We start from the raw sequence: 24,895 nt of genomic DNA on the forward strand, positions 1-24,895 counted from the left end.
AATACTTGTGGAATGAGGTTTTCAGTGATGCTGGAATAGCGAGCCCATTATATTTTCAAATAACAGGCTTATTTCAAAGACACAGAAGTATCCCAAAACAGCGCTGCAGTGTAGATGTACCCTTGGAAACCAATGGGGTACATTGATGGAAAAAGTGTCTTTGCCACAAGACCCATTTGTGTTAGTCTTATTAAAAACATGTCAAAGTTTGGGGTCAGGCTTTAGCATCTGTGACAGAACTAGAAGTATGGCAGTCTGTTGCTAGTACTGTATCCATAGCTAAGAGTGAGTCTACGGCTTCATCTTTGATATTGAAATAAGCCAGCCCTACAAATTTTGGCTTTGTACTTTTTCTTTCTTGCTGATTCCATGTTGCTAAAGAACGGTTGCAAGTATGTATTACTAATAAGAAAACTAGGTGAACTATCCATATTTTAGGCATTTATACTATCACCCACTCCTCTAGTATGTAACATTGATAGCAAAAGTAAAATACTTAGTGGACTTTTTGGAATCTATAGCACTTCTCGTTAATCCGGGTTAAAATTTTGCACTTAAACTATTGACAGCAAGCAATTTATCTGATGTGTTTAGCCCAATTTCTATGTGCAAATTATTTGTGATAAGACTAGATGTTATGAAGTTGTTATTTGGAATAATTAAGTGAATGGTTTATGCAAACATATATGATCCAATGGATTGCTCACAGACTAGTCCCTGTGACTACTACTTTGAGTATTTTCAAATCCCAACTCACTGTTTACACAGTATAAGTCACCTGGTTTTATTTGTCCTCCTCATCAATTGGATGACATTCATGAGCATGGAGATCATTTAAATGGTTGCTGAAGAATTTGGGTGAAAATGCTTGTGAATACAAATGTGCTTACTTCCCATGAACTAGTGAACAAAAATGTATTCAGTATAACATTCACAGAAAGTGAATGAAAGGAAGTCCAGAAATGCTATCAAAGGGAATTTTTGGTTTTCCATCAGCAGCATGCCCATGAATTCCCTTTTCATGCTATTTGCTCAGCAGTGCACAAGTTTATAACTGGTCAAATTCTTTGAATTAATTGGTTTCACTGCCAAAACTGAACCCATTCCACTATATATTATATATAATTTATTTGGAATGAATCTAACATAGTTTTGTAGAGTTTGTGTGGTCTTTTAAGATGAGATCCCTGCAGTTAACATGGCATAGGGTTTCTGGCCTTCTGCTGCCAATGTATGAAAGATTAATGCACACACTGCTGTATCCAGGTTAACTGCCAACAAAACAATTCTGAAGATTTAAACCAGCAAACCCATGATAGAACAGCCATTCCTGAGAATTGTATGAAGTGCGCACTTTGTCAAGTTCAAATGCAAATGTTTTTTTAAATCACACTGTAGTTCTGTAAATTATATATACAACGAGTGCATTTCCGAATCCTGACATTTACCTACAATAACCCATCCTCTTAATGAAGTATTTAGGCTGTGATTTCTTTTGGCTCTAAGTAGCACTTTATAGTGTCCTTACTGTTACTATTTTTTATTTATTGAGTGTCATCAGTATGTGGCACTATACGAATCTGAAGGAAAGATGTGAGCTTGATTCTTTTCTGCCTTATACAGGTGTAGTGCCATTGTCTTCAGTGGAGTTACTACTGATTTGCATCATTTTAAATGACATGTGAATGGGGTCCTTTATCCTTTCCAGAAACATGGTGTTTTATTCCTTGAATGTAGGATATTGGCTCTTTAGATTCCATGGAGATGGCACTATGTAATCCTTTAGTTTGTATAGACTTTCATCTGACTGTAATGGTGGTTTGTTCTGGGGAGGGAATGCAGTAATAGGCTCTCAATCAGCTTTCAAAAGCTCTGTTGACTGGTGTGAGCACAGCAGTTGGCAATTTACTTTCTTCAGGTGGCTCAATGGCTCAGTGCTGCAATTCTTGATTTACTCTTCATCTCAAGACGAAGGAGTAAAGTGTGAGGATGGAACATCTGGCAAGCAGTTCGCTTCCATTCTAGTCCTATCTGTCTTATTGTTTGCTAAAGTTTCATGATCTTATGTAATATGACACATGATAGAAAAGTAATGTGATGGGACATATCATACAGGCAATGCCGCACACGAGATATATGACACATTTCATCTAAAATAAATATAGCTTTTAACAAAGATAGTACTTTAACAGGCAGTGCTCTTTTGTCTAACACTTCAGATCTTTGCTAGGAGGGTAGATAAGAAGACTGAAACACTGCCATATTATCAGCCCAATAAATTGCAAATGCTTGTCTTTATTATTAGAAGAACTTGATATAGAACTGAACTTAAATATGCCAAATCATGAAGCCAGACAGGTAAGAAACGATTTTTTTTATTTGCTGTTGAATGTAATGGAAACCCTAAAACATGAAGTAATGATTTTGTTGCCCAATTATAAATACAATGGAAGGTCTCTAATTTGGGCTAATGTACCTGGAAGGATATGTGCTAAGTACCGAATGTTGTTAATTAACAAGGAAGTGAGCATGTGCAATGAAAAAAAAAAGCAAGGTATTGTACATTGTTCACATATTTTGTCATTGAGTTCTATTTATAATTCATCACAATATATTTGCAAATGTGCCAGCATGTAGCTTCTACAAATAGGCAAGTCTTAGTGTGTTTTGAACAAACTACGGTGATCGTACCTTAAACCATTGCTGAAAGGTGAGGTCACAGTGAGTACAACACATTTTGGTGGGAATGATAAAATGTCTATCTAAAATCATTCTGTGAATTGATATGTAATCTTTCTTCTGAGGCCTCCAAGAGTTTTCCAAATACGAATGAACCAGTAGGTTTACCTGGCATTATTCATGCAGTTAAGGTTAGGGCTTTTTTAATAAAAGCAAAATGTACATGCTTTATTTAAATGACTGTATTTTTCAAAAATACTGTTATTTTTATGAAGTTATTTTTTATTTCTTAAAAAGGGATTGTTAATTTTTTTTCATTTATTTTTTAACGGGAATTCCATCAAGTGTATTTTTTTCTGCATCCCTATAAACTCTTATTCTCTATGTTTTAACAAAAAAGAGCTATAGTCAATTTGGTTTCCAATAACACTTTCTTCTAGATTTCAGACCTTAAACATTGATTTAGCTGTGCCAAAACAGAGAACTACTCCAAATGTCTCTGGTTTATCTCTTTTCTGTAAGGTTTATTGAGAAGCAATCCTGTTCCAGTTTCATCCTATTTTTCTTGTTTCGATCTCTTTCGACATCCACTCAGTTATGTCAAATTTGAGGACTGTACTTGCTTTCGTGATTCTGTCTCTTTTCTCAATGTTTTTCTGAGAAGCAATATCATTCCAGGCACATCTCATTTTCCTGGCACAACCTAATCTTTATATTGCTTTTAACTTATGATGCGAGGAAGCTATATACTGAATTTGGTGGTCCTAGCTCTTACTCCATTTTGGAGTGTTTGATCAAATATACAAACACACAAACTCTAAATATATAGTAGATTAAACCTCATTCTGTCTCCTAGAAAGCATTATTTATACCTGTTTTATAGGTATAAGTACCTGTTTGATGTTCAAAGAGGTTAAATGAGCTGCCTAAGTTCACAAAGAGAGTCAGTGATGGAACTAGGCATAGTACCGTGGGGACTACTTCACTCACTCTCAGGCTACATCTAGACTGCATCTCTCTGTCAAATTCTGCATCCCTCTGTATTCCTCAAAAAATGAGATTTACAGGATCTGTCAAAAAAGAGTTTATTTTCGACAGATCTGCGTCTAAACTGCTGGGGGAGGGGAGGTTCGGAAAAAGCTCCATTCAGACAAAAGCGGTGGCCATGTTTATGCTAATGAAGTGTGGGATATTTAAATCACTGCTTCATTAGCATTTTCAACGTGCCTAAGCTACATCTCTCTGTTGACAGAGAGGTGTAGTCTAGACACAGCCTCATTTAGAGCAGTGTAGCTACACTGGCCTGGGGCAGTCTGCTGATTACCACCCACGTAAATGAGATCAGAACATGGGGAACAATCTCCAGGAGAAGCTTTTGAACAGGTAAGTTATCTGGAAGACTGTGAGATGCAATATTCTTTTGTCCAGTTTAGTCTGGTTAATTGTCCAAAGTGACCAGCTTTCCTCACTTGGAAGAGTAATCTACATTAAGGTACCTCTAAAGCGCTGCTAGGAACAAGCCTCCTAGCCTGGGTAGACAGACTTATAACAATGGTGCTCATGATAGTGTGCTAAAAAAGAGCTGCATGGGTATTGTAGCTCCTGAAGAAACTCAGACTATCCACTCAAGCTCAAGACTGGGGAGGTCAAGTCAATAGAATATTGCCACATTAATCATCTTTTAGTCAAGCTGTATACAACCTTCCATCATAAACAGTCTCTTCACTTCCATAATTATTGTCACTTCTCTTTTTTTACTCTCCCTCCAATGTATTAGTTATCATATGATGCAAACATGCCAAAAATGAAAACTGGAATACAGGACTGGGATGGTATCAGATGGATAGCTGTGTTAATCTGAATCTGCAAAAGCAACGAAGAGTCCTGTGGCACTTTTTAGACTAACAGATGTATTGGAGCATAAGCTTTCATGGGCAAAGACCCACTTCATCAGATGTGATGTGATGTGTACATAAATCTTTACATTTAGATTAAACCTCATTCTGTCTCCTAGAAAGCATTATTTATACCTGTTTTATAGGTATAAATACCTGTTTGATGTTCAAAGAGATTAAATGAGCTGCCTAAGTTTACAAAGAGAGTCAGTGATGGAACTAGGTATAGTACCCTGGGGACTACTTCTTCATTCACTCTCAGGCTACATTTTACATTTATGTACCCACCATCAAAGGGAATGTAAGAAGGCTATAGTTAGCAGGAATATAGTATGAGTTTGCTGACTATGATCTTCACTAAAGAATCTCTTCATAGAAAAAAATCTCATTTGTTATATAAATTCCTCGGCTTGTTATGAACTCTGATAATACTGTGTCCATAACAACAGATAGTTTTCTAATACGAATGCCCAATTGTTTGGATTGCTTTGGACTTGACTGAGTTTCCTGTTGACTTACATATCAAACTGAAGCACCATTGTCTCTTCCTGGGTATGTCTACACTACCACCCTAGTTCAAACTAGGGTGGTAGTGTAGACATACCCCCTGAATCTTTGGATCCAAAGGTTATGCTACCTGACAGATGACAGCCTTACTCAATGTCACAAACAACCTTTGTGGAACCTTTGTGGTGATCTTTCTTCTTTTTATTTAAAATGACTTCTTCTTGTTTCCTCTTTCACTGTATTGTATTTTGTCATTCAAAAGTGGAACATAGTATTAATTTCAAGCACTAAAGGGAAACATTCAACTTGAAACCTAGTCAATTTTACAGAAAATATGTTAAATGTTTCTTTTTTTACTTTTAGCGTGAGATACCTACCAATTTTTACAGGATTTCACATTTCCCCATGTTTTACAAAGTAGTTATCTCTCCACTGTTACCGTATGAAAGGCGGCTTGTTGGGGAGGGGTAGGATAGACACTGACAGACTGTTAATATATGTCTACACTCAAACTGGGTGTGTAATTCCCAGTTTGGATAGACCTATGTGTGCTAGTTCTGATTGAGCTAGCATACTACATGTAGCTGTGTTGGTGTGAGTGGAGGGGTGAGGTAGTCATTCTGAGTAAAATCTCACTCAGGTCATGCATGAAACAGTATGAGACATTCTGCTGATATGGAAAAGTTGTGGGAGTATTGACTCAGATGGTTGGGTCAATGAGATGATGAGATGTGGGTTATGTTTGCCAGTGAGTACAAGAGCTAGTAGTCATAGGACAAAGGCTAGGAGGAAGACCCAGAACAATATGATTTGAGATGGTGAAGGAAGACATGAAGAAATTTGACATCAGCTTGGAAGATACCCTTGATGAGAATCCTTGGAGACAGAGAACTAGAGCTGTTCACCCCTAATTAATTAATTAATCTAAAGGTGACTATATTACAAACCAAATTCAAAAACAAGCTGGAGAGAGAAGCTGTGGAACTTGTCTTCATTTGCAAATGTTACACCTTTAATCAAGGTGGGTACGTCCCTAGTTCGAACTAGGGACGCAAATGTAGGCGACCGAAATTGCTAATGAAGTAGGGATTTAAATTTTGGAGTAATGTAAGTTTGAACCAAGGGATTTGGTTCCAACTAACACATTCCAGCATGCACTTTCACTTTCAAAACGGCTGCTCAGCGGAGTAGCGCACCAGCGAGATCATGCGAGATATTTAAATCCCCGCTTCATTAGCAATTTCAGTCACCCACATTTGCGTCCCTAGTTCAAACTAGGCTGCAAGTGTAGATGTAGCCGGTTTGAATAAAGATATGAAATGAATGGGCCATCACATTCAACACCCTAATGATATCAAAAGTTAAGTATCGGTCACTTACAGCCCATTCTATTAGTCTTATTTAGCATGGACACTCTAATTAACAAGATTTTTTTTCGTTCTCTTTTCCTCATCATCCCCTCTTTTTCTGCTGTTTGTTTGTACCTCTAGACCCCTTGCTCCACTCATCTGAAGAAGTAGATTGTGCCCATGAAAGCTCGTGATACCATCTACATTTTTGTTAGTCTCTAAGGTGCTGCAGGATCATTCTTTTTTTTTTCAGTTAGGGTATGTCTACACTTGCCCCCTAGTTCGAACTAGGGAGGCAAATGAAGCATACCACAGTTGCTAGTGAAGTGCGGGATTTAAATATCCCGTGCTTGATTAGCATATTCAGGGCCGGTCGCCATTTTAAAAAGCTGGAAGCCCGAATTAACTCGCCACGTGAGACGTGGTAGTCCGATCCAAAACCCTTCCCTTGAATTAACTGTTACTCCTCATTGCTTCGTTAGCAACTTTGATATGCTTCATTTGCCTCCCTAGTTCAAACTAGGGGGCAAGTGTAGACATTCCCTTACAGACTAACACAGCTACCCCTCTGAGATCTTTGCAAATATTAAACATACTGCCTACGTAGACAATAGCCATTATCTTTATTACAGGTACACAGCAGAAGATTATTTCTCCCTTTCTGTGTTTAAGGAACTATAATTCTTATTAATATTTCTACTTAGGTAGTGCCTAAGGACACCAAACAGAGATCAAGGCTACACTATAGTAAGCAATATTCTGCAGATGGCTCAAAGGTAATCTCTCCCACAGACAGCTCACAATCTAAGTGGTAAGTCTTGTCTAAACTACAAATACCCCCCTTCCAACCACTGATGGTCTGTGAGAGACACCAATGAAACTCTTTAGATAAACTATAATTTGCTCTGTCCCATCGTGCCCTGATTTAATACAATGGATAAATTGTGCCAACATAAACTATGGCTTGCCATCATCTACAATCTGGGTTTGTACTGGTGCAGATAAACAGGTAACTGGAATTTGGCTAAATTTGTAATTTAGACAAGACTTTCAATGCTACTCAACAGTGAATGAAATGGAAATATAAGAGAAAGAGGAGAGAGGCCAAAATAATAGTAGATCAAGATGCATTTGCATCAGTTAATAGTAATCATGATCTCAGTGGTCAAAGTTGGTGATCCTAAACAATGTAATAAATCCAGTGGCATCTATACTGAATTGTTTCCTCTGTTTCCAGTTCAGACAAATCAATTCCTGTGAAATAAGTGAATGTGTTGATTATAACTACCAAGGCTTAGATTATACACAATTTGCTTATCAATAACACCCTCTCACTAACAAGTACTGTATCATCTATAGCTCATCTCTTGAATGGAAATGAACAGTCAGCGCATCAAGATTTTGAGCATTGATTTTACTCTGGATGGCTTTTGTGGTCTTTTGCTTGTTTGTTTTTTAAATACATCCAACCAATTTTTCTATATATCAGCAGCCATCTAGCCATCAATGGTTTTTAGCTTGGAGCAATGAATCTGTGCTTTCATGTTTTCTTGATTCATCTGACAATTGACACAGGCAAAAAACAGCTGGTTCTTGCCTTGTAGAATTTCAACAGCTGAACCAAGAAAATGTAGTTGACTCTGAAATTGGAAACCTTTGCCAGGGCAAAACTGAAGTCAGATACTGTGAAATGTCAAACAAGGAACTTTAAAGTTGGAAAAGAAAATGCTGCTCTGGAGCTGAGTGGGAGTGAGGGGAAGGAAGGCTGTATATTTGCACTGCAAAAGTTACCTCCCTTCATTTGCACCTTGGTGTCACATCTGCTCCACTGCCAGGGGACCTTCTGTGGTTCTAGAGGAAAGATTTGTTCCTTCTGCCAATATTCCCCTGTGATATTTTCACTTGGCTGTTGAGGGCATATGCCTTGGAGAATGACATTACTATCCCCACCAAGCATAGTAAAGATCCCTTTAAGCCCCACATATGTAGTAGATGGGTCTAAATATATGTAGTAGATGTGTCTAAACATCTTACCACTTTCTTTTGCTCCTTACCATACATACATCACAGGGGGAGCACTTGTTTAAACTTATTTGGGTTTAAAAGTTCCATCTCTGCAAATATATCATATCATAAGGTTTCATTTCACCATCATTTTTTTCTTTTAATGTGGAGGCTCTCTTCTTTTGTTTTTGGTTATTCTTTCCCTTATTTTCATTTCATCAGCCTTTTCTCACTAGTGACATGTGCAAAATGGCAACCCTCCCTACTAGAATCATAGAGCTGGAAAAGACCTCAGGAGGTCATCAAGTTCAGCCCCCTGCCCAAGATTGCTTTCTTCTCTTTATTTCTGAAATGATGAGCCATTTATTTTTCAGCCCAGCTCCTCAGAAGTGGAAAAACTTAGGTAGCTCTGAGACTTGTGCCCAATTTGCATATATGATCCAAAGTTCGGAGAATTAACGCTTGGCTCTTCAAAGCTGACTTGACAATCTCACCACAGCAAGCATTCTTTTGGTCTTCTCAGACCGGGAATGCCAAGAGAATAGTTTATCTTGTGGTCCCTTGGAACTTCGAAGTACAGAAATTTGAAGGTTCGAAATATGAAACTTTGATGAACTTTTTGGATCCCACAGACTCATCTTGGCTTTGGTTGTAGTTTGAAATGTTTTTTTTTATCCAGACATAAACTTACATTTCCTTCACTATTTTGGTGACACTCCTCCCTCATCCCAGTTTTGAGGATTCCCCATTTGACATCATTTCTCAAGGTGCTGCTTTTAAGCCATCAGTGTTCTGACAGAAAATTGTGTAATTATTTCCAGAATCCACCAGTAGTTATTCTTATTCAGGATTCAGGGGTACTGGTTAAATAATATAAGGCTCTTCATTTTGCCCAATCCCTTCTTTCTCATTGTAACCATTTGTTGACTTTTTACTAAGAAACACTTTTTAGCTACAAGTTTCCTAGCATTCACTTTTTCACACTCTTTCCAATCAACTCTGGTCTTGTCTCGTCACTATATTGACTGCACATACTAATTAGTCTTCTTGTAGTTTTGCCAGAGGCCTCTTCACACACACACACACATACACACACACACACAAAATAGCTTAATTGAATCCAGAATTTAAGCTTCTATCTCTCAGCATGAGCTGTGCTGTACCTGCCAGCCTTTAAAGAAATCAGTCCTCACATCCATGAAGCATTAGCTATGATTAAATTACATCTAATAATTTTATAATAAAACATTATATATCATTTAATTTAATCAGACATAGCATCTATATCTATAAATTCACATGCAGTCTTTTGTAATAGATGTATTTTGTTTCTTTAAAGGGAGTAGTAGGGAGGATTTCCCCTGTGAGAGTCTTCCCCAGCATTGAGTTTGACCAGTTGCAGTGCTGATAGATGCTTTCTCATTCCTATATGTGCATAATGGCAATTTTACGTTGATGTCTGCTTCAGATAATTTGCTCAAATATTTATTTTTATGGTCTGATCACAATCAGAGTTAGGACCTTCTTCCTGAATGTCTGCCTTCTTTTATCCAGATCAGGTTCCAGTTGAAGGCAGTGCTTCATTGAAGCTCCATGCTTCATTCCATGCAACCAGCCACATTATATTAGCATCTGCCTGAACTGTGGTATAAAATCTAAAGGACACTGTGTTTATTACTCTGCTTTACTCCCCGTGTGGAATTATAGCCCACAAACATAATGAAAAGGTATGTGTGGGAAAAAAACACATGGGGAAAGGAATGGATCATCATAGAGAAGCAGGAGATGCAAGTGAGACTAAAAGGTGAAGATGCTAGGTTTCAAACTGACTAATGAATGCAATAGGGGAGAGGAAGGGAACACTGTATTCTCCTTTTTGTGATTCACCTATATGAAAAGAGAGTTGCTCCAGCAAAAGCCCTGAGCAAACATTGGACACCACCTGCACAGAGTTTACTTCAGGATTAAAGCCTATACTTGTACTATTGTTTATTGAGCCTTATGCAAAGTATTGTGAAGTCAGTGGAAAGGCTCATATTGAATTCATTGGGTTTTGTATCATCCTGGTAGTATTCCCAAATGCAATGTTGAGGTTGCCCATTCTAGAATAATACTTCCTGCATATTGTTAATGCTTCTTTGTGATCCCTGTGTGAATTCTGTGGCCTTTGAAACAATTCCTCATTTTAAAAACAGACCTCATTGCTAAATAATCTGCAGCACCTACAGTGATATAGAGAATATTTTAAACATTATGCCATTTTATTTAATGTCTTCCTATTTTAATCCAAATTGCAAAGGAAATTATCACTCAATTTCAAGACTGCTTCACAAAATCTAATTTAGGTTTTAAAATTGCATCAAGGTTTCAGTTTGCAGCACATTTCCCATTAAAAAGCTGCCTAAGTGGGGATTTTGATAAATTTATGCTCATGTAAATCAGAAATAACTCAACTGATATCAATGGTGTAATTGAGAGAAGAAACTTGCTCAGGTCATTTGTCTATTTTGGTTTCTGTAGACCACGCCTCCACACAACAAACTCACAAACTTCTCTTTCGGTTACATTTTATCTGATTATTTTGAATTCTTTCATGCTTCCATGGGAGTGCTGATGTGTGTCACTCAGAATTTCTATTCTTTCTCAGAAATTTGCTGCATTGTGTGTGCAAGTAGGTGTGGCTGAGAGCACAATCTATATTACATTTGCCCTATGCTTTCCATTATAGCTCTTGTTTACAGTTCATAGAATCATAGAATAATAGGACTGGAAGGGACCTCAAGAGGTCATCGAGTCCAGCCCCCCGCCCTCAAGGCAGGACCAAGCTCCGTCTACACCATCGCTGATGCTTATATTTTTGCAAGTGTCTGACATTTTGGCCAGAAATTTTCCATGCCAAATGTCTGCCTCAATCTGAATTGTTTTGCAAAATTTCAGCCAAAATGGTGTACATGTTTCTAAAAAGGATACTGGGGAAAATGGATTGTTTTCCCTATATTTAGAATGGCATTATTTTCTTGGACAAGTTCCAATTTCCCCTTGTTTTTAAACAGTGACTTGAAATGTAACTGGCAAAGTGAATGGCATTTTGTATCAGGGATGCGCCTTTGGCAGTTCCTGTGAAAATCTGACCGAATCTGGCCAAATTGAGAACCTTTGCAAAACTTCAAGTTGTACATGCTTAATATAGATGCCTGCCATTTTAGTAACATGGTTCCTCAAAGAATCCATCCACAATGATCATGTTCCAGCAAGCCTCTGCGGAGGCATTTCCCAGCAATGGAAACTCTGGGATACTCGAGGTCACGTCAAGTTAAGAACTGGGCACTAGTCTCTTTTGCATTCCAAATGATCCCTCTGTTGTGCTCATGCAGTCTGGACATGCCTGATTCAAATGCTGAGGTGACTTGGTGAGGAAGGAAGGAGGATTAAAAGTGTGGCAAGGTGATGGGAGGTAGAAACGAAGAATGGAGCCTGGCAGTGGGGAGAAGATAACTGGGACTGAGAGTCAAGGCAAAGATTGGGACTAGCTTGGTGGCCGATTGGGTTTGGCTGCACAAGGAAACTGACAATGTGATGAACCTGGGGAGAGTGGGATGAACCTGGGGAGAGTGGGAACCAATAGGTCATGTGCAGAATGAGATCATAAATGGGGAGACACTGGACCTGGCTGGACAAGGAGACTAGGATGAGCACCCATGTGAAAGGGTAAAATAGGATGAGAAGAAGAGCAGAGATACTGACAAGAAACTAATGTGATAGGAGAGAATTGGTGCTGGCTAGACAAAAATACTATAGTGACAGACAGCAGGGTAAATCGCTTTAAGAGAGATGTTTTAGTGGGGCTTCTGCTGTTGTAAGATTCTGCCCAGCATGAGGAAGGGTACGCAATGGGTGCCAAATTTAAAAAATAGGTAATTAAAGTAATACTCGTTAAAGTATAGCCGAGATGGGATACACTTAATCATTTAAATTATGTCTTATCCTTTGTTTTCTGAATTGACCTTGATACAATAGACTGAAATTCTCTTTTGTCAGATCTGTAATACTATAACTATGAAATGGATTAAGTAGTCTGAGCATTTTTTTAAAATGGATTCATAAATACAATGTTAATCTTATACAGTTGATATCAGATCAATAGTTTTAATATTACATTTCTGTAAAAAAACCCTCTCAAATTCTCATCACAGGGAATGTACTGCTCTCGTTGTCTCTTTTATTTACCATGGGGACATCACAACATTTTTATTATGTTCTCATATATAAGGCTGTTGAAAGAGATTGAATGATGAAGGAGATCACGAGAAGGATTATAAAAGACTTAGAAATAAGCTTTCTATTTCACTGAAACAGGTACCTATATTGTTTGGCTTTAGACCCTTATCTTAAGAATCCTTGTCAGTGTAAAACGAGCTGATGTTGTGCTGATTTAGTGCTGTTGTGAGTGCTCTTTCTTTGCTTGAGTCTCTGCATTCATTGTGTTGTGTCGTGCTGAGGATTGATGTCTTATTGGAATGCCAGTGAAAATGCTGAGATGTCTCTCTGATGAAGCTTCTACTAATGAACAATATTTTTTTAAACAAAATAGGAAAGTAGAAAAAAGGGAAAATCAAAAAGTGGCAACTACAGGATAATTGAAGTTGGAAGAAATAAATGGTACTGTACTGGAATTAGTGGAATATGAACAGATTATTTAACACCTTCCCCCCCAGATTTAGAATTAGACCAGGAATCTGGGAACTGCATAGGGTAATTTTGTGCTAAGATATTGAAATACTGTTAACTTTTATGGGTTTGCCTAGGTACATCTTGCCTTGGTGCATCTTCAGAACTAGGTCACGACACAATGCTGCTGGAACTCTCTATCGTCAAATCAGAATCACATCAATAGATTAGTTTGTCTGCTATTCCCACTTCATTTTCCTAGGTACTCTGTGAGTGAAGTGATTATAAGGATAAAGGATTATTTACATGCTTTAGTTCCAGGCAGTGATCAGGCTATGCAGATGTTCATGTTTTGGTCTGCAAATTCATTGTCTTTTGTGACCTGCATTAACCCAAGTAGTAATTAACGGGTAGGTTATTAACCTATTATATAACACAGATACTATCAGTACTTAAAATAATCATTTAACTTACTATTTAATCTGTACAGGATTAAAACCAAAATTCTTAACACATTTATCTGCCTTGAAATATCTTATATACCCACAGCTAGCCTGATACAATGCCCATAGAAAAACTTTTGTGAACATTTATTTCCAGGTTAGTAGAAAGACAGTTTTAATATTTTTTTACCTGCTCTAATTTCCATAGAATTATTATAGTAGTACCCAATGGTTTCAATCAGTATTGAAGTCCCATTATGGAAAATACTGTACAGATAAATGTAATGAAAGAGATTCTCTGTCCCAAAACAGCTTTTGGTCGTACTTGCTCATTTATAATTGATGAACAAAGCACTTGAAGGTATATTATATTACAGTGCATGATCCTGTATGGGCAGTAGATTGTTTGTTTGAATTGATTCAGTATGTCTCTTCATTTTCTAGTATTAATATTACCCGCTGCTTAATTGAAAAAATATTACAAACATGAATCAGCAACTCAGAAGTCAGATGTTCTATTAAAGATGGTTGAAAATTGGGGTAAAACATTATGAAATTTAAAAAAGTGTAGTTATGTGGGACAGCCAGAATATGTATGAAAAATGTTGGAACAAACACTATAGACTTTACAGCAGCACAGTTGCACTAATGTAGGGTCTCCTGTAAAGCCACTCAATCGCAACAGGAAAGAGCTCCCCTGACTGCATAATTAAACCATCCTCAATAAGTGGTGTGTTCTTGACCGACAAAAGTGCTAATGTAGACTAAGTGCTAGAAGTGCTCAAGAAAGTTTTAACCCTACATGGGGAACTCTATGACTTCAGAACAATTCTTGTCTGTGTTGGAGTTGTTTTTAGATTCTGAGCATACATTCCCCTGGTCCATGCTAAGTTGGTTCAGAAAAAAAGAGCTAGTTATAGAAGTGAACAATAAGGACAAAATCTGTTATCCATATCTCAGATCTGGAGGACCTTAATTGGCAAGGGAGTCCTGATGTGACAAGGTAGGTGGAATTCTATCTTGTAGGCAGGAACTGTTCTATGGATAGCTAATAGATTCACATAATTATGGATTAACTGTTCTTGCCCCTCTTAACCCTCACTCTGCTTCTACTTTCTGTGCATATAGCCACAGTGAACCCCACTGTTGTTGGGCTACATGAAATAAAAGTGGGGTCACCCCTTCCCACATGCAGCATGACTATGCTGGTTTCCTATGTGTAACTTGATATCTTCTTCTGATGAGGTTCCAGATTTGGTTGATAAAGGTAAAAGTGTTGATATAATATAGTTAGGGTTCTGTAAAGCATTTGACTTGGCATGATTTTTCTAGTTTTTGGAATAATAAAATTCATACAGCACACATTACATTAACTAAAAACGGACTAGCTGATATGTTTCAAAATGTAACTGTGAATAGGAATTGTCATCAAGTATGGTCTAGAACAGGGATTAGTTCTTTGCCTTATGTTAATTCATAATTTTTATCAATAGAATTTGCAGGCAAAACAAAATTTGGTGAGTGGTAAATACAGATGATGATGTATTAATATAGAACATCTGGCTCTTTTGGTAAGATGAGTACAAGGTAACAATATGCATTTTATTATGACTAAATGTATATGTATACCCATAGGTAAAAAGAATATAGGTCATACTTATAAGATGGGCAACTCTATCCTGGGAAGCAGTGATTGAAAATGATTTGGGCATTGTGGTCTATAATCAGCTGGACATCGTTTTACAGTGCCAAATGTGGCTAATGTAATTCTTGGAAGCACAAACAAGGGAATCTAGGAGTAGAGAGGTAATCTTGCCTTTGTATTGGCACTGGTTTGACAGCTGCTGCAATATTGTGTCCAGGTCTGATGTTCATAGTTCAGAATGTTGATATATTGGAGAGGGTTCAGAGAAGAGCCGGAGAATGATTAAAGAATTAGAAAACCTGCTTTATAGTGACAGACTCAAGGATCTCAGTTTATTTTGCTCAACAAAGAGAAGTGTAGTCCCCTTACTAAAGGTGCTTCTGCTTATTTCTGGGAATACTCTGTGTGCAATCTAGCCTCACAGACTACAATTCCCGTGAGCCCTTGGGGAAAACAAGAAGGAAGTGACTCTTGTGTGGGAGATGGGGTCTCTCCACAGTGCATGAGAAGAGAGGCCTAGCCCTTGGATTTTGGAACAGAAGGGGAGCCAGGCTGCTGTGGAGGAGTTTGATCCAGTCCAGGGGCTGTTAGAGTGCAGCTACAGACTGGGACTAGATGCCTTTGGAACTGGGATTTAGTGGGCTGCTTCTGATAGGCACAGCATGAGAATGTAAGTAATTGGGCTTTTTGGAAAAGTGCTGCCTGGGACAGAGCTGCTGCCTAGCTTGGACCCTCATGCACACTTTCTACAGAGAATCTCCACTACAGCTGCAGCTCTTCAAGTGCGCCCATGCAAGCAAGAGTCTGGGACTCTGAGTCCAGGGGTGTGCGCACTCTGGGGTGGGATAAATATTGGCAGTGCAAATGGCAGCTAGTTAAGTTCCTTTTACTTCAGTGTACTTTGTTAATTGCTGTTATTCACTGTTAATTTGTTAAGTCCTGTTTCTGTAAGTTAAGTAAAGGTTGTTCATTCTAATGCAGTCTATTAGATGTATATTATTTATGATTTGTACTTGTTGTTCTGGAGTTAGATCCAGTTCATTGTTGGAAAAGTTTATTCCTGAAGGTTCCCAAGGCACACCAGTAAGTGTGTTACAGGGCCAGCCAGGTGGAGGCACCGCCATTATATGTTCTTTATGAGCAAGGGACAGCAGCAAGGGGGTGGATAGGGTTTCCCCAACCAAACAACATCACCACTGGGGTGCTCAGGATCTTCTTTTATGTTAAAACCATTAGGCGCCAAGGCACACCTGTGAGTGTGACCTTCTCCCAAGTAACCCGGGGAAGAAAAAGGGGGTTACAGAAGCTTAAAGGGCAAATTGACCCAGTTCATAGATACCTTTATGGTGAACATATATTTAATAATGGGTTCTTCCATTTAGCAGAGAAAGGTATAATATGGCCCAGTAGCTGAAATTCAGACTAAGATATTCATTTAAAACAGTGAGAGTAATTAACCATTGGAGTAATTTACCAAGGGTTGTTGTAGATGCTCCCTGACAGCTTTTAAATCAAGATTGGATTTAAAAAAATGGAATTGTTTTGGGCAAGTTTTATGCCCTGGATTGTACAAGAGATCAGAGTAGATGATCACAATGGTCCCTTTGGACTTTGGCATCTGTGAATCTATTGTGATTGCAGGAAAAAATAGATTTACTCCTAAATATATAATCATATTGTATATAGGAACAAACACATGAACACAGATACAAAAACCATCTGGACGTATGATGTCTGGCTTGGTTGGAGGAACTGTAAAGTATAAATTATGATCATGCATGTGATAATGAGAACAGCAATATATTTAGTTTTAGACCTTCAGGCTACAATACAGAGTTTTAAATTCCAAATATCTGATGTGGAGTGTGTGCTAATGGTTTGAAAGGAAAACAAAAGTGTTGAGTACATTCCTGACTCAGCTGCTGATTTTTGTAACAGTGGGAAGTCATTTATCTACCTGGAGTCTCAGTTTACCCTTCCATAAAATTGGTAATTGAAATAATGATGTGTCCTCCATGAATTTTATGTGGCTAATAAATTTATATTCATAAAGTCTTTTGCAACTCTTGTATAAAAGATGTTCTGCTGTAGAGATGTAATTATTTCATTATATTTCTACCAACTGCAAAAGAAGAAACTACCATTTTAATACAGAAGTACATTTCTTCTCTTATTTATGTGACTATCACAACTCACAGAACAGCTTGGAGGTCCTATGTGCTGTGGCAAAGCATTTTGTAGATCTGTACCATTAGGTGCAGTTAATTTATTTTGTAATCAAAATGAAAGTCTGAGTTGAGAACTCATCAATTTGCTTAGTCTTGCCCATCAGGACTGAATGGCTTGTGTTCATCTAAATGTGTTAAGTACCATGGGATGCATACATGGAAACTACTGTAAAAACATAAATTCCATTGAAGTGGAAATGTAGGGACAGTTTCATAAAGCTAAACATAGTTAAAATTCGGGACATAAATTAAACTTAAGACAAAGTTGTCAACACTGCAAAGGTTGAAATCCTCCAGCTTCATAGAAATTCAATAGTCTTTGGAAGAGGACTATACACTCAGGCCAGGATTTATATGGTATTTTTTGCACAGTTTCAGTTATGCTCAGTCAATTAATTGTGAGCCTTCATTTTTGTACATGGCAGAGATTCATTTTTACATGGTACAGTGCAGTTGCCAAGATGAAATAACCAGTGGTGCAAACGGGAACTGATACTTGTGTGGGCTCCAACTTCAGGTGGGAGGGCAATGATGAGGATATGGGAGGGAGGGCAAGGGGCACCTTTCCTCTTTCCCCCATTTTCCTCTTATAGCCGACTTTGTGGGTGGGAGCATGGGCAGAGGCTCCTAGCCCCACCCTTCCTGGTTGTAGATCTGAGCAGAAGCTCCCACTTGCATTACTACACACTCTCCCGGTCCTTCTGCTGAGGAGCAGGTCAGACACTTGCTCCGCTTTGCCTGCCTCCCAGTTTTCCACCCAGGAAGTGAGGTCCAGGGCTCATCCCACTCTGCCGTGAACTATAGCCAGAGAGCTGGATGCAAGTCTTGCCCCACTCTGCTCACCCGGCACTCTGGGGAGGGGTTTCTGGAGCTTGAACCTGGAACTTAAACTCTTATTTCCCATAGACCCTTGGTATCTTTATTTTTTTACATGATTTCTGTTTGCACAGTGTTTTTTGAAGAACATAACCACCGTGTAAATTGAGGCCTGACTGTATTCATTTACAGTGCTCCCTTACTTTTGCACTTATTTAGAAGTTAATTGCAGGCCCCATCAACTTTTTCACTTTGATAACATCTCAGTGAAATGTATTCAAATATCACATGGCTGCTTGCAAAGAAGATGATCAGAAAATCACAGAAGTGTAATAGTCTGGTGATTTCTTCATTAATCAGGGACATAGCAAAAAAACAAATTATTTAACATTTCATTGACCTTAAATTTTGCCACTGGAAAATTTTGAATTGACATTTTTAAACAACACAATTCTTTAAAATTCTACCTTATTCCCCAAATAAAATATTCCCCATATTTTGCCATTTATATTGCCCTTATCCATGGAGTATCTTAACAGGAGGACATATTATTTTCAGAATCTGAAGAGCATTGGCTGTTCCTAATGAGAAGAGCAACCTTTTTTGAAAATCTGGCCGTATCGAAATCCATAAATATCCATGGTCACTGTATGGCTACTTTGGCAAAGGTATACTGTAGAGTAGGGCTACTCAACATGTAGCCCATGGGCTGCATGCAGCCGGCAGCCTATTTGTTTGTGGCCTGTGGGTCGGGGTCAAAGCAAAAAATCATCAATATAACTGTCTTCTGTTGATATGTGTTTTAGTAGTTAAATTCCTGGACTGTCATTTCTCATTAAAAGTGCTGTTATATGGGTGGAAATTGGGTAAATTTTGCATTGTATTAATATCATCAGAACTGACTTAAATGGGGCCTGAGTGTTATGTAGTCTTGCCTTAATTTTTGTATTAATTCCCGTCAGTGTGAAAAGCTATTTTCATATCTATTTGCATTTATACGCAACCACACTTAAATTGTGGCCCTTGGAATATGCTGTGAGTATTATTGTGGCCCACAGGCTTCCGACATTGAGTAGCCCTGCTGTAGAGGTATGTTGTTGCTATGCCTATAGAGAAAACATGCTCCCTGAGCACAAAGAGGGATACAGTTACTCCAGCAATCCTGAAGTTTCCATAATTGGCTTGTTAGGAGTAATCCCATGAACTCATGTAAGTTAAATATTTCCAGTATCAGACTTAGAGTGAACAGCTTTCCCAAATGAGCTCAAACTGAGGATAAATTCCCTGTGTAAGTCCAAACTGCTTACAGACATAGATCATGGTTATAGGTCTCTTATAGGAATGGGTGGATAAGGTTCTGTGGCCTGCAAAGTGCAGGAGGTCAGACTAAATCAGAGTTTCTCAGTTCTGGTCCCTGATATCTCTATGACACAGTTTAGGAAGGCAGCAAGATGGTCCCTGATATAAAAAAAGATTGAAAAAACCCATGATGGTTCTTTCTGGCCTAATAGTCTATGAGTCTATCATCACATACTCATTGACAGAAAAAGCTGAGATTGTAAGAAAAACACCAGATATTGTAACACTTGTGATAAAATCATGTTATTTGGCAATACTGCTCTCTCTCTCTTTTACAGATGGGAACTGAACATAGAGAGATTAAAAGAAAGCATTTTCAAAAGCAGCTAAGGGGATTAAGTTCCTAATTCCTAGTGAATTTCAATTGATGTGGGGCATCTAACTCTCTTTAGGTTCTGTTGAACATGCCAGCTAATTGAATTCCCATGGTCACACAAGAAACCTTCAGCAGAGCCAAAATTAGACCCCAGATCTCCTAAGCCCCACTCCAGTACCTTATCCACAAGATCATCTTTCCTTCCTGGTATTGGGTTGTTAAAATAAATGCAGAGTTGTGTTTCTATGATACTGACAGTTTATGAAACAATTTAGTTTGTAATACATTTGCTTAAACGAAAGCTGATTAATTCCACTGTACTTATTAGAACTAATAGGCTTTGTTACATGTGTTGCAATTTGAACATTGTTAATTATTCAGAGCTGGGTGAATAGAACAAAACATTTGTCATGAATATTTGCACACATTTTAAACAAAATTGGCTCTGGCAGTGTTTGCCACAGTTAAATATTTGATTTTCATGTATACTTGGGTGAGCCAATTCTCTTCGTATGAACGTCGGTAAAAAGGGAACCTCATATGAAGACTCTCACAAATACGTATGGGATTCATTATATGCAATCAAAAAGGTTGTGTAGGCATCACAGCGAACTTGTGAGGTGGAAAGGAAGTATAGGAGGCAAACCATACCAAAATATAAACATAATGGACATAAGCAGTGACCAATGGAGATGGTCAGAGCTGAACTGTGTAGCATCATGATCAAATGACACTGCTGCTAAGATGTCTCCCCATTGGCAGCACTTCTGGTAGGTAGTGGTCTACAGAAAAAGAAGTGTCATGCCTAGAATATAGACAATTAGTAAAGCTGGGCTGAGAAAGGACCTAGTGCCTTCTAAAAACACTTGCCAATGTGACATCCACAGCTGTATGCTGCCTTGTGTTTTGAGGAGCCATTGCTTTGGGTCACTCAGCACTCAGTCCACCTGGAGGAGGTAGGGGAACAAATCTGACAGTTGTGTCAGAGGGCAATCTACATGGTTTATTCTGACAACTGAGATGATGGGTGCTGTGATATGGCACTTGGTAGCTACACGTTTTGTCAGGCACCTGACTTCCTTCAGGGGATATGTAATAGACAGGAGGAATGCTGACTAAGGGGTTAAACTCAGGTAGCTAGCAAAGGTATTGGCTAGGGGACTGGGAGAACTAATTGAGATAGAGTGTTGAAATTTGAATTGGATATAGATTCTTTGCCTGATTTCTTTGTGTGGGGTAGAAAAACCAGGAGGTGAGAGGCACAATAATTTAAACCCAGGCAGGATTACCATGTCTCCAAGGAATTTGGGGCATGGGAGTGGACTGAATAAAGAGAAAATTGGAAGTAAGTAAGGGGAAAAGTGAATCTAGTCACATTCAGAGTAATTTTTCTTTATTTTGTGGTTTGGTTTGAACTACTCTGTGTGAATCTATGCCTCCTCGCCCCATTTACCATCTAGCACTGTGCCCAGAGATGTTTCTCTGTGTTTTAATTTGTTTTCCTTAATTTATCTGTAACATCTAGCAATCAAGTATGCTTTATCAAGTTTATGTTTGTTTTATAATAACAAAATCACTTTTTTTAAGGTGATCATTTGATTCTTGTGTCCTGGAAGGTCTGTCTGTCTGTGTGTATCGGCACGCCTCAGACTGAGAGGTCAGCTACCAAAGACTGCAGCTTGTTTTTCTCTTGTTCTTTTTTTTCAAGCTCTTTTTGGGGCAAAAGAGCTTAGGTTACTTCTGGAGGTGGGATCAAGTGTTTGCCCCTGGTTTTAGGGATGACATCACTTGATGGCGATAGAGATGCAGCCGTATTAGTCTGGTATAGTTGAAACAAAAGACAGGACTATGCAGCTTTTTAAAGACTAACAAGACTAACACTTCCTCAGTTCAATATGTGGAAGAAAATTGGAATATATACCAAAGTGATACAATAAAAAAAAAGTGATTGTAGCCCACGAAAGCTTATGTTCCAACACTTTGGTTAGTCTATAAGGTGCCACAGGACTCCTCGCTGCTTTTGCAGTGTCTGTGAGTAATGACATTAGGGGTGATAATTGGGGAAGCTATCACCCCTAATGTCATTACCTCACAGACACTAACCTTCCCCCCTCACCTCTCCTCTGTTCTTAAATCTGATTCGTCAATTTTATATGTGTTCACTTTTTTTTGATTGTATCACTTTGGTATATATGGTTGTGCCAATTTTATTCCACATATTGTTCTGTGGAAATGGGTCTGGCCCACGAAAGCTCATCACCTAATAAACCATCTTGTTAGTCTTTAACGTGCTGCATAGTCCTGTCTTTTGTTTCATCACTTGATGGTGGCAGCAATTCCCTAAAATCTGTGCATTGTGTTTCTGGGCAGAAGTTTTTGTATCCTACAGAGGCAAGGTTTTTAAGTTCTCTTATGGGCCCTCATCTTCTGCACTCAGGCTATGTCTAGACTGCAAGCCTCTTTCGAAAAAGAGTGTAAAAGCAAGCCACTTTTTTCAAAAGAGCACCTAGGCAGTCTGGATGCTCTCTTTTGAAAAAGCACAGTTTCCATATATAGCACCTTTTTTCGAAAAAGCACTTTCCAAAAAAGGCATTATTCCTTGTAAAATGAGGCTTTCCATCATCAAAAAGACTGCCGCGTTCTTTTGATTTACTTTCAAAAGAACGCAACAGCAGTCTAGATGCAGGGGAAGTTTTTTCAAAAAAAGGCCACTTTTTTTTTCAAAAAAACTCTGTATTCTAGATACACCCTCAGACTTCAAGAGAAGGGAACAGCTCTGATAGGATATAAAATCATTGAGGAAGGAAAGCAGGGTGCTAACAGGACAAGCAAGCATTGAAGATGGATCAACCGTGCAGGAAATGGATGCCCTGACCTCATTCAGAGAAAGGGAAATGGGGTGGGTAGGAGTGTAACTACTGCCATGTTTTAACTACCAACCTCCTTTTAAAATGAGCCTGCTCTAATTCTGTTCTTGGGGTTCTGCTTAATTGAAAATAGTTGCTAATTAAATATGAAAGCAATTAATATTCCCGTTCAAACGGCTGTTGCTTAATGTGTGGGGTTGCAGTTATAATTCCCTTAAATTAGGGCAAATCATTTAAAGCAAAATGCCCTTTTTTAAGCATGCAAAAGACTTTTCTACATGAAGTGAAGCTGCTGGCAGTGTGAGGATTGCTCTTTTCTGCATTTAATTTTCAGATACGCGGGGGTGTTTAAAGACGCAGTGTTTGGGAAGAATAAGAGTTAACAGTCTAGCTGTTGCAGCCATTATTTAATCAGTCATCCTCTGTTCATACCTCTCCCCACCCCAGTGATCTCTCTGTGGAGGGGTCCTCCATTTATGGCTCTCAAATCTTCCATGCAGAAAGGGGAGTTGGGCACCACCATAGCAACATTCCTTCTGGAGGGCTTTTATATAATCCAGGTGGCATGTATAGGAAGAAGGCACAGGTGAGGCAGGTATCAGGGATAACGCCAAGTGGAATTCCACATCCCCTGTCCAGCAGATTGCAATTTTGAAGGGGAAGCACATTTAGTCTAAAATTTCTATTAACTTTCCCATGTGTACTATATGCCACTCTGGTGATCTGGGGACGGTGGCATTTCCTTCAGATTTTAGTGTCCATGAGACATTACGAAAGGCCATATGTATGGAGTCTGCTGAACCACTTTCATCATTAGAGGCTTGATTCTGCCTCCCTAAGAAGCCGCTAGAAGATGTGCCATTCACTTCAGTCAGCATTCCAGTTCTGAATGTGTTATTTGGACCAAAGAAGTGGACCAGATCTGATATGTTCTTCAAATGCATCTGTCCCAGACTTCATTATGCTCAAACGTCTCAGAGGTCTTCCTATAATTTATTGTGAATTGAATTTGTTACTATTTTTTAAATGTAAATCAACAAAAATTATTAATGACACATTACTTTCTTATATAAAAACTAGGGCTGTCAATTAACGTGCATTAATCCTGGGTTACCATATATCCGTTTTTTCTTGAACATGTCCTCATTTTCAGTTGTTAAATCTCCGGCTGGCCAGCTTTTTTAAATGGCAAAAAATGTCCGGGATTTTGCCCTGCAAAGGGGATCAGGGAGAGGATGGCAGCACGTGCCTGTCAAATGGAACGTTCCAAGTTGTGCACTCAGACCATTCACGGCCTCTCTGTACACACGTCACAGTGCCTGGAGGGAAAAGCATGTGGCCACCGTGGAAGCAGCTCTGTTGAGACCCAGGGAAGGCCCGATGTGTGAGAGTTGACTCTTCCCATGGAGTCACCGTGTTACCCTCCACCCCACTATTAAGAATGAGGGGGTGGTGCCCCCTTCTAACTATGCTCACCAAACCCCTCTTTGGGAGTAGGCAGCCCCCGCTCTCTCCCCGGCAACCGGGGATGGCCAGGCCAAAGTGTGGCAGCCATAGCCTACCCTGGTTTTCTCCCTCTGGCTGCCAGGGGGACGGCTGGGACAAGGTTGCAGCTGGTCTTGCTCTACCCCTCCAGCCACTAGGGGGTTGGGCTGGGCTGAGGCTGGCCTAGCTTTCTCCCTCCGGCTGCTGGGGCGTTGGGACGGATTGTGACTGTCCCAGCTTTCTCCCTCTGGCCACTGGGAGATTGGGCCAGGCTGAGGCCATAGCTGGTCCCCCTCCCCCCTGTGATGGGGGAGGGCAAGCGACTGGTGGCTCTAGCCTTTCCCTGCACAAGGGGGAAAGGCCCTGCAGGCCCTATGCTCTTGCCCCCAGTTGCAGAGCTGGGGGAGGAGAGAGGGAAAAACATTTTTAGAGAGAGAGGGAGAGAGAGATAACAGAAATACATTTTTTAAAATGTAATGGTCCAGATCACCAGTTATTGCAAATCGGCAGAACTTCATTAAAATCATGGAGCAACACCATTTTACACCAGCTGGGGATCTAGTCTATAACCTGTTTGTGATTGGCAGAAATACAAAAACCTCATTATTTCAAAGTTATTGATTGTGATTAAATA

This window comes from Pelodiscus sinensis, chromosome 3 (genome assembly GCF_052426305.1).
Source record: "Pelodiscus sinensis isolate ZL-2025 chromosome 3, ASM5242630v1, whole genome shotgun sequence".
Lineage (NCBI taxonomy): Eukaryota > Metazoa > Chordata > Testudines > Trionychidae > Pelodiscus > Pelodiscus sinensis.